This window comes from Brachypodium distachyon, chromosome 5, assembly GCF_000005505.3.
Source record: "Brachypodium distachyon strain Bd21 chromosome 5, Brachypodium_distachyon_v3.0, whole genome shotgun sequence".
Taxonomy (NCBI): Eukaryota; Viridiplantae; Streptophyta; class Magnoliopsida; order Poales; family Poaceae; genus Brachypodium; species Brachypodium distachyon.
Window position 1 is genome coordinate 18052471 of NC_016135.3, and position 10070 is coordinate 18062540.

The 10070-nt window shown below is 53.6% G+C and overlaps 1 pseudogene; it reads right to left on the reverse strand.

The window, feature by feature from the left end:
* Positions 1 to 1036: 1036 nt before the first annotated feature.
* LOC100825484 lies at positions 1037 to 1469 on the reverse strand (annotated as a pseudogene).
* Between the last annotated feature and the right edge of the window lie 8601 nt (positions 1470 to 10070).

Genomic DNA, 10070 nt, shown 5'->3' on the forward strand with positions numbered 1-10070 from the left:
TCTGCAAGCTTCTCTTGTCCACCTCAGTAACCACACCAACAAGACTGCCAACATAAGCTGCAGTGATCAGATTTCTGTTATCCCAGGGAATATTGCCTACTTAAAACCAAGCCCTTTGAGCTTTTCCTTTTGCACCAATCTTAGGTCTCCATTTTCCCACTTTGATCATAACCTCTGTGTTAGTGATCATCCCAATCTTGGGGAACCGGGTACAATCATTCAAGAACTTCTCATTGGGAAATCTCATCAAGAACTGATCCTCCCGAAGAACCCTAGCATTCCAAGACCACTTAGAGCTTTTACCAGCAAGCACTCTGAATGAGTGAATCAATTTATTTTTCTCCATGTGTACGTTAGAAAGTGTGCATACCGATCGATGATGCTATGTGGATGTACCGCGATACAGAATAATCTAGCACCGCTCAATCTCCGGTTAGTTAGCAAGCATTTCAGCTTTGTAATTGAGACGCTAAGAACTTCTAACAAGCATCTTGAGATCGAGTAAGTTCTTAGAATTTCAGCGTTGTAATTTAGGAAGTTCTTGGTGTCAAGTGTCCAGTTTTATAATTGAGGGAAGTGCACTGGGGTAAGAGACCTCTAAACTTAAGTGCTAGACTCTGCGTGTCAAGAAAATGTTCTTGAATCCTCAAGAACTTGCCTGGGGATTTTGGTTACTCGATCCTATTTTCTTATGTAAGCCCAATTAACACCGTACCACTGAATAGATATATAATCAGAACCAGAAGTCCAATGGAGGCAGACGGTCAGAGAGTCATCTGGTCACGTACGGACTGGCGTTGCTGAATACTATCATCCACCCCCAAACTTCCTACTCCCGCAAGCACTTGTTGCTGGGTGCCAGATAGGATCATAGGAGTATCAAACTAAACAACAACGATGGGCTAAACCGAAGCACGATATTTACTCCGTCAAGGACGACAGACACACGCTTGCTGCTTGCAGTTGCAGGCCACGCACGCACGAGATACAACATTCGAATGCAATCAGTCTTGATCCCGTTGTTTGGTCGCACGCATCACAGCTTGGAGTAGAGCTGCGGGGTGCACCGCTTGAAGAAGGTGCCGGTGGGGAGCTCGCCGGGCGGGAGCAGCGCGAGCCGGGCCCCGACGTCGGCCACCTCCTCGGCGGTGCGCTTGCCCCAGCCCTTGGTCATGTCGGTGCGCGTGAACCTGGGGCAGAAGCAGTTGGCGCTCACGCGCTCCCCGCGCTCCCGGAGGCGCCACGCTAGGACCCGCGTGTAGGCGTTGAGGGCCAGCTTGGACACCGAGTACCGCCCACGTCCCGTCCGTCCACACCTTGGGCCACCCGTGCTCCGCCCACGTCCCGTCCTTCACCTGCGCCAGGAACTGCGACACCATGCCTTCGATCTTGGCCTCCGTCAGCGTCTCCTCGTCCTGGAGCAGCCTCATCAACGACAGGTTGCTCACCTTCTGCAAATAATCCCTCATATATATCGTACACAGTGATTGCAATCTTGCGTCATTTTTAACAACTAGCGGGGTGGCCCGCTCAGATTGAGCGGCTTGATTTCTGTTGTGAAATGATATTTTTTATGTACTAGAGATGCTACGGGAAAAAAAATATAGATGAAAGTAATTATGTTCATACAAAAGAATCAAATTGTCAAGATTATATAGTAACAAGACTTCATGTTCTCTCTCTTCGAGCCTAGGGTATGCTACTAACTTTTAGACACGATTGACAAATGTAAGAAGCCTTCATTAATCGTGTTATCTCTCTCAGGCCTCAGATTGCTACTAATTTGTTATATAGCCGTTGACACAACTGAAAGCCTTCATCACGTAGTTCAGCTACTTCAAAGGTTCCAAAAGATATTGCTCCTGCGAGTTGTTAGATGATGCGGGTATTGGAACAATCACCCGTATGGATTGCCTTGTATGTCGTTACCGCTTGTGCCATCTGCATGACCTATCAAAGCATGAAGGAAATCTGTGACATTACTGTATCATTACATTTAACCAACTATTTACGAACATATTTCTAACCTGAAATAGAAGAGTACAAATTATTTCATCACCGCATCGTCATCCATCAAGTTAGTAACATTCTTCAGAAATATAACAAATTTTATCTCAGTTTCCAGGGGTTGGCAATCAGGTTCTAATTCCAGGTTTCATATATGAACCAGAATTGTAGAAAATCTCACTCAAATTGCTGAAAGAAAAAGGAAAAACTACCAAGGGTGATCCCCATTAAAAAAATCCCCATAAGCCATATACTCAACAACTTGAATTGGAAAAAAAGAGAGTAAATTCTCTCATATGCAGATTCCATTATTCCAATTAATGACGCCTCTTAACTGTTTACACTGAATAGAACATTAACTATTTTTAGGGCGAATGGAAGTATGACTAAACTAACCGAAGAGATAACATTATGCGTATATCTATGCATACAGAGAAAATTAACAAATGAAACTATGATCAGATTGTAGTAATAAAAAAAGACGTGTACAAAGAAATGACTCATGGGAGTAAAAAAATTACATGCTAACAGAGGGTAGTGTATGGTGTGTCTACTATGCATACCTTGACCATAGTTTCGCAGGTAAATTAAGAAGAGCATATATCTCAACCATACCAAGCTGCTTGAGTACACCATATCCACCGGTATAGGTGGCCTCTGTCCAGTTTTCTTACCACTTCTGCATGTATTTACAGCTAGTTACATTCGCAATGATTTTATCCTAATTTCCAGGAGATGTCTAGATTAACAAAATACACAATTTGAATTACTGTATATCGGTCCATAGTTCTCATTGTCAAACGAATGGGAGATGACTTCTTACATTTGCGAGCAACATCTTCTGCCTGCATGTAATCAAATATCTGCAAAAAGAAAGAAAGACATGTAACCCCTTGTTACACTTGCCTTCACATGCCACACATCCAACCACAATAACGAGAATTAGCTAGGACATTGTAGACTGATGAGCAAGGTGGATAAAAAGCCATAAGATACATACCATTCTGCTAGTAGAAAGAAAAGTGTTGGAATAATAGTGTGTTTTCTTGTTGTTTATGTATAAATATGAGAACAAAACCTGCTGTTTCCCTACAATCAACCTCATTGTCCAAAAATAACTATGAGCGGGATTCCACCATAATGAGGCTACAAACAGTAGTATCAGTTTGGGTATGTCTAAAATCTCACGGACTGACGGTACCCCAACCCAAATACGTGAGCATATTCTCCAGGGCATTAACACAAGCACATGAGATGCAACCGAGAATAGACTCTAAGAGCAAGGACAGGAGAAATACTGATTACCAGTCTCAAAATCAGAAGGGAAAAAGAGTGTCGTGTGAGCCCGTCTGGTTGCCATCGCCTTGCAGATTTCTGGGATTATCACCAGAAGGTGCCAACTGCCGGCTGGCCAATTTTTTTTTTCCAAAAACAAGCAGAAATTCATAGCTCATACACCGAGTTATCAAAATTGACCGACAGCCGAAGCAAATCAATGTCCATATACAACTTATAGTGGAACCTCATGGACTTTACACTCATCCCAATTGCAGCAGTAGCCAATTAGGTTGGCCAGTCGGCAGCCGTCGGTGCCGCAGCTTGGACTTTGCAATAAGCGACCTCTCCGCGACAGCGCCGCGCGTGACTATCGTCGGGGATGCGAGGGTGGACGCGTGGTGCGGGGAAGAGACAAGGATGGGATGGGGGTAATGGTGACGCGAGGAAGCAGCGACCAGCGAGGCGGGGCGTCCTTGCCGGCATGGTACTCCACAGATGAGCCTCCGTGCCGGTGGCGTCCTCCGCAGATGAGGAGAAAGGAGAAGGGCAAGAACGCGAGACCTGATCTGTGGCGACCTCACTAAGAAAAAAAAGGCGCAAAGTGCGGGCTCGGAGCCAGTAGCGGATCCAGCCCTGGGACGGAGGGAGTTGAGGCCGGTCTGTGGCAGCGGCTTTGTACGACGAAGAAGAAAGTGGAAGGGAGGCGGCTCCGTGGGATCTGATTGCAGGGCAAGGTTGGACCCACATGTAAGTTGGGATGGGGTGGCGATGTACCGCCACCACCAATTGCCTTATTTAGAAGAGTAAAGATGTATATTTTTGTTTTTCTGATAGTTTTATTTTGTATCCAATTTAGATGTATTGTATTTGGAATTTCAATGATCTTTTGAAATAGTTGATTTGTTATGTTTTTTGGTAACCAAAATATATAGTTTTTGTTGATATAGATCCTCTTAATGAATATTACGAATTCTTAGACCGGTTTAAATACATACTAACACATTATATTGTAGATCAGATATATAGTCATTACGGGGGTGTTTGGTTTCACTGATGCCCTCAGCCTGTCCCGCAGGGGAGATACAGCAGCACGCCTGCAGGCATCCACGGTGCAAACCGTGCTTGCAGCCCAGTTTTTTGGGAATACCCAAGCTGCAGCCGGATGGGAGGAGAGAAGCGGCCGGCGGCCAGCGCCGGAGGACGGGAGGAGAAGGACTGGACTAGGAAACAACGGGCGGCAACGCCCTCAGACGACGGCGACCACGGGGGGCAGCTCTCCCGGACGAGCGGCGGTCCCAGGCGACGACGACGTGTGCAGGAGATCCCGGACGACGGCCGCGCGGGAAGAAATTAGGAGGGGAAAAGGCGGCGCGGAGAGGAATCAGTGGAGGCGGCGGCGATTGAAGCAGAGGGAGGAGGTCGAGGAAGAAAACCAACGAGGAAGACGCCCCTGCAGCCAAAAGACGCCCGGATACTGGCTGGGAGGCCTATTTTTGCACGCGGGCTGCAATGGCAGGTGCAGGCCCAGGAAGCCAAACGGGCGAAAAACTGCATGACGGGTGCAGGCCCAATGTGGGGCAGGACACCAAACGCGCCCTACATATTTTAGCACGAGAGGTCTATTTTATTAACACTGTGTGCATATAAAAGTGTGGAGCTTGTACGGGTAACATGTGTTTTTTGTTACATTTCAACTTCTATTTTATGGAATTCTTTATTTTTTTTGATTTGTTTAAATTCATAACATATTAGTATAGTGTAGATTAAGTAGTCACCACATGTTTTACCAAGAGATTAGGCCGCGTGCTGGCGTCCAATACAGTCCGGCTACGGTGGTACGCTTGGCTATGGTTGAAACATATTTTATATGTATCCCACGTGTTCCTTAAATATTTGATTTACCTATATAAATTGATAATCAGTTCTTCTCTTCGTTCTTCACCTAGCGTTGCTGCGCTAGCCTCCGTCTCTGCCTTTTTGATTCTTGTCATCATCCGGCGGCTCCTGCCTCCTAGCCTCCCTTCACGGTCGGTGACGCCTTTCGCCCTTTCGCCCATCAGTCGCCGCCTACTGTTGCAAAGATAATTTAAGAAGTTTTCTTTTAGGCTTCAATCACAGATATATAATTTTGTTAATCCTTAATTATTAGTTTTAACAGATAAATTTCATAAGCATTTGTCGTAGCCCGGCTAGTCCTGCCAGTCTTCGATCAGAGATTCTCTCGTTGCCTTCCGGGGTAACCCCCGCAGCCCGGCTAGTCCTGTCAGGCTGGTGACTTCCCGGGCGGCTCGTGCGGCGCTGCCCAAGGTGCTGCCCTTGCGGGGGGCAAGTGAGGCGACCCACGCGTTAAGCAACGGTGGTACCCCGGGTGCCACTGGTGCGACAGTAGCCCCCGGGCGTGGGCTGGCAATGCCTGTTCCCGGGCGAACTCACCCTTGGTCGGTTGCCAGGCGACGCCCTTATCCGACGCGTGGGTCCCGAGTCGTTTCAGGTTCCCGTTTATGCGTTACTCTAAGGACTCCGCCGTTGCGAGCAGAGTGGTGGGGGCGAGATTTCCGCCCTAACCTCCCCTTAATCACGGGTGGTTAAGGCCACGTCCCGCATTCCCCCTCTTTAAGCGTAGTTATCCCCAGCGCACCCGTAGGGTGCGGATGCGACCGTTGCTCAGCGCTGGGGTGCTATAAAACCCCACCGCTGCGCTGAGGAGCAAACACTTAGCCCCCGAGTTCATCTTCCTCATCCCAATTCCTGCTTGCGCTCCTGAATCCTGCTAATCGCCGCCCACATTCCCCATGGCGCCCACGGCTCCCAAGAGAGGGAAGGGTTCCAGAGGCTCTGCAGTTGACAAGGGCGAGAAGGCTCCCAAGAAGCCCTTCTCGGAGAAGGACCAGAAGAATCGGGAGATGAGGTCCACGCGGGCCTTCTTCAAGCCCGGCTACAACGGCGAGGGGGTCGACAAGACCCGGCACACCGTCGCCAGCTCGTTCAACGAGTACGGTGAGACGCTCATCTTCCCCGCCGGCGGCGACCACCAAGACAACGACTTCCGAGTGTTTTATCCTTGCCGGGTTCGTACCTCCGTACTCCCTCTTCGTCCATGCCCTCATGACGGCGTACCAGCTGAAGGTTGCGCAGGTCCACCCCACTTCCCTCTTCCTTCTCGCCGTCTTCCAATTCCTCTGTGAGGGATTTGTTGGGGTGATGCCATCGGTGGCGTTGTTCCGCCACTACTTCTACCCGCGCGTCGACCAGTCGGGGGCGATGTCGTCAGGGGTCTTGTTTCGCGCCCGCAACAAGATGAAGTCGGAGTTCATCGTGCAGAGCGAGAAGAAGATCGAGAAGTAGTGGCGCGGGAGCTGGTATTGGGTTCACGTGGATGAGCCCGACGAGTTCATCCATGCGCCCACCAAGTTGCCGGCGAGTAGCGGCAGCTGGCGGGACCGCTATAGCCGCGACGCGGAACTCCTCCACATCATCCAGAAGATCAAGGCCCTGCGGCTAGCGGGGCTCACCGATCTGGATGTGGCACGCACCTACATCAGCCGGCTAGTGGAGGACTGATGTCCGATCCCCCGGTCCCAGCCCCGAAGCCTCCGCCACCCGCAGCCCGCGGGAAGCAAGTGGCCGAGGAGAGCGAGGGAGGATCGGATTCCAGCGGGCCCGGCGACGAGTCCTCTGGCGACGAGGCCGGCGGCGTTGCCGGGGCCCGGATGGTCCTCCCCGAGGCGGAGGGTGAGGACGAGGACGACGTGCCGCTGGTGCGGCGACCAAGAGCGCCGGCGGCAGCGGCCACCTCTGCAACGGCCGCAGGCGCCTCGACATCTTCCGCAGCAACCGGGTCTGCGACAACTTCATGAGGGTCCGCGGTCCCGCCCAAGCGGGGGATCTTCCCCGGCTACTCTCTGAAGCTCAACCCCCCAAGGTAAGTTGACGTCCTTCCTCCCCCTCTATTTACAAGTTTGTGCTTGCCTTCATTCCTTCACTTCTTTGTTGACGCCTTGCAGGGATAGCATTCCGGTCGGAGCCGGCAAGAGGGGGAGAAACGACACCGCCCCTGCCGCACCAAGCAAGAAGCCGCGCACCCGGGCCAGTGTCAGTGTCAGTCAGACCGGCACGAGGGCCAGCAGCGCCGCCACCACGTCTGCCGCCGACCCGGTCCCAAAGGAGGAGGAGCCCGCAGCAGGTACCGACTCCTCTCCTGACTCCATCATACAAGCTCCTTCTGCAGGTTGATCCTTAACCGTGTGTTCATCTTGGCTTGCAGGCGAAACCCAGCCTGCAGGGGACAGTCCGGCAGCAGAAGCTGGGACGAAGGGGGACAAGCCTCCCCCCACAAGCACGGCGACCCCGCAAGGTAATCACCCAGAACTCCCTTGCGCTCGTCGCCGGGTACTCCATCATAGCTTAAGATACTCATTCTTGTTCTCGTCGCAGGTCCCGATGCGCCCACCACAGGGGCGGATGACACCGTGATCAACCTCACCTCTGACGTCGAGGACGCAGAGCTGAGGGACGAGCCGGAGATGGGTCCCGCGCCAAGCCCCGCCGCCCCAGAGATAACAGTGGCGGCGCCCTGCGTTGTTACCGGAGCGGGGCTCAGCGGCGCGCCGCCGGCCTTGCTGGCCGGAGGCATGGGTCCCGCGGCCGCTCAGTAGGAGACAATTCCTGCCGAGGGCGAGGCCCCTCCACCAGACCCGCAACCGACAGGCGCGGGTGTGAAGGAAGGCGTGGTCGGGGAGCAGCAGGCGGCTCCCCCGCAAGGGGACGGTGCCCCTCCCGGCCAAACCATGGCAGCGGGGGTCTCGTCCTCGTCCGCCGCCACCTCCAGCCCGAACTTCGGCATCCTTGTCGGGGTGACTTGGGACCCGATCACCTGGGACCCAAGCATCTACGATTAGGGGCACCAGTTTCTTGACGCCATCAAGGAGCAGCAACTGGCGTTCGTCACCTCGTTCAACAAGGTGAGGGAACACCACGAGCTCACGAAGGGTCAGCTGGGCGAAGTGCGGCGAGAAGTCGAGAAGGAGCGGCAGGAGCTCTCCCGGCTACGGGAGGAGACCCGGCTTGCTCGGCAGGCCAGGGATGAGGACGCAACGCTGGTCGTCCCCGAGGCAGAGCTCCACCGGCAACTGGAGGCCCAACGTGCCGAGCACCAGCAAGTGCTGGACTCGCTGGCCACGGCGCGGGAGGAGGCCAACAAGGAGCATGAGGAGGTGCTTGCAGCAGCCCAAGCTCGCCTCAACGAGAAGAGTGAGCTGGTCAGCAGCTAATCTTGCCAACTACAGGCGCTGTGCACGAAGCTGGAGGAGTAGGCCAAGGCCGTGGAGGACTCGGCAGCGGCGTCGGCGTGGCGAGAGAAGGAGCGCAATTCCGCGAAGGAAAAGAGCGCCCATCTCGAGTCCAAATTGTCCACCGCCCGAGGCGAGCTCGTAAAGATGGGTGAGGACAATGTGGCCAAGGCCAAGGAGATCGTGTGGCTCGTAGAACTCCTCCGCAAGGCTAGGCATGCGGTGGTGTTGGCGTGCAGCAACCACGACAAGCTGGCGGAGCAGCGGCAGGGAGGGACCGAGAAGCTGTATGACATCGCCCGGGCCGTACACGAGCTGCAGGCTGCCAAGGTGGACGGCACGGACGTCAGCACCCTGATCCCGTTCTTCTCCGACATGGTGCGGAAGCTCAGGGCACTGTTCGTGTGGATCTCCAAGTTCTGCAATGGGGAGATAGTGTCGTGTGCCAGGGAGATCGCCGAGACGATCCTCCCTTGGGTGCATTACCACCACCCCGACTTCCCCTTCGCGACGCTGTTGGACGCGTGGTCGGATAGCGAGGACGGCCCCTCCCACACCAGGGCAGTAGGCCGGTTCATCGACAAAGTGGTGGATCGGATGCAGAGGAAGCTAGAGCCAGAGCCGGAGCCCCCAGCGGAAGACCCTGGCAACTAGTCGTCGCAGTCCCCTGCTAGTCCTTGTTTTTTGTTTCTCCTTTTGCTTCCTGCAAGCGTCGTGCTTGGCGCCGTTGAACAATGATGGTTTTATTAGTCCATGTAATCATTCGCTACTTTTAGAAGTTTCATTTTCTGGTTCTACTTGGTTCTTGTTCCTGAGATTGACTCGCGGGGTGGATCTTCTTGTCCCCGTGTGTTACGCTTTGTGCTGCCGGGGACCCGTCCGCTACCCACTTAACCAGACCAGGGACTCGGAACGGACCCGCAGTGCCAACCTGGGGCGTAACAGCGGCGGGCCACTCCGCTTGCGGGTTAGCTACTCCCAAGCATGCGCCTACAGGACGGACCCACAGGCCGCATGAGGAGCGCACTCCCCCCGCAAGCGTCCTTCTAACACTCCAGCCACACGCAAGACTCGACCCATGCCAACGAGCCAGTGTTGGGATCAGAAAGCTCGGCGCCTAGGATAGTGCACTTAGCTGTCTGCTCTCATGTCGAACGTGTCAGCTCCGGACTCGGAGGGCCTGCTGGAGGGATGCGGCAAGGGCGCTATGGCAGTGTACCCATCGGTGCTAAGCACGGATGGCATGCACCACCACAGCGTCTCTGCGACAACCCTCGCCTTGGAACCATCCGCTGGGGGGATGCGGGAGGGCCGCGATGGCAGTGCACACATCAGCGCAAAGCACTGATGTCATGCACCACCATCGCACCTCTGCAGCAGCCCTCGCCTTGGAAACGCCTGGTGGAGTGACGCGACAGGGACACGATGGAGGGAACACCCCCGGCGCTTGTGCGCGGGGGAATGCACCACCACGCTCCTCTACTACGTCACTCGCTA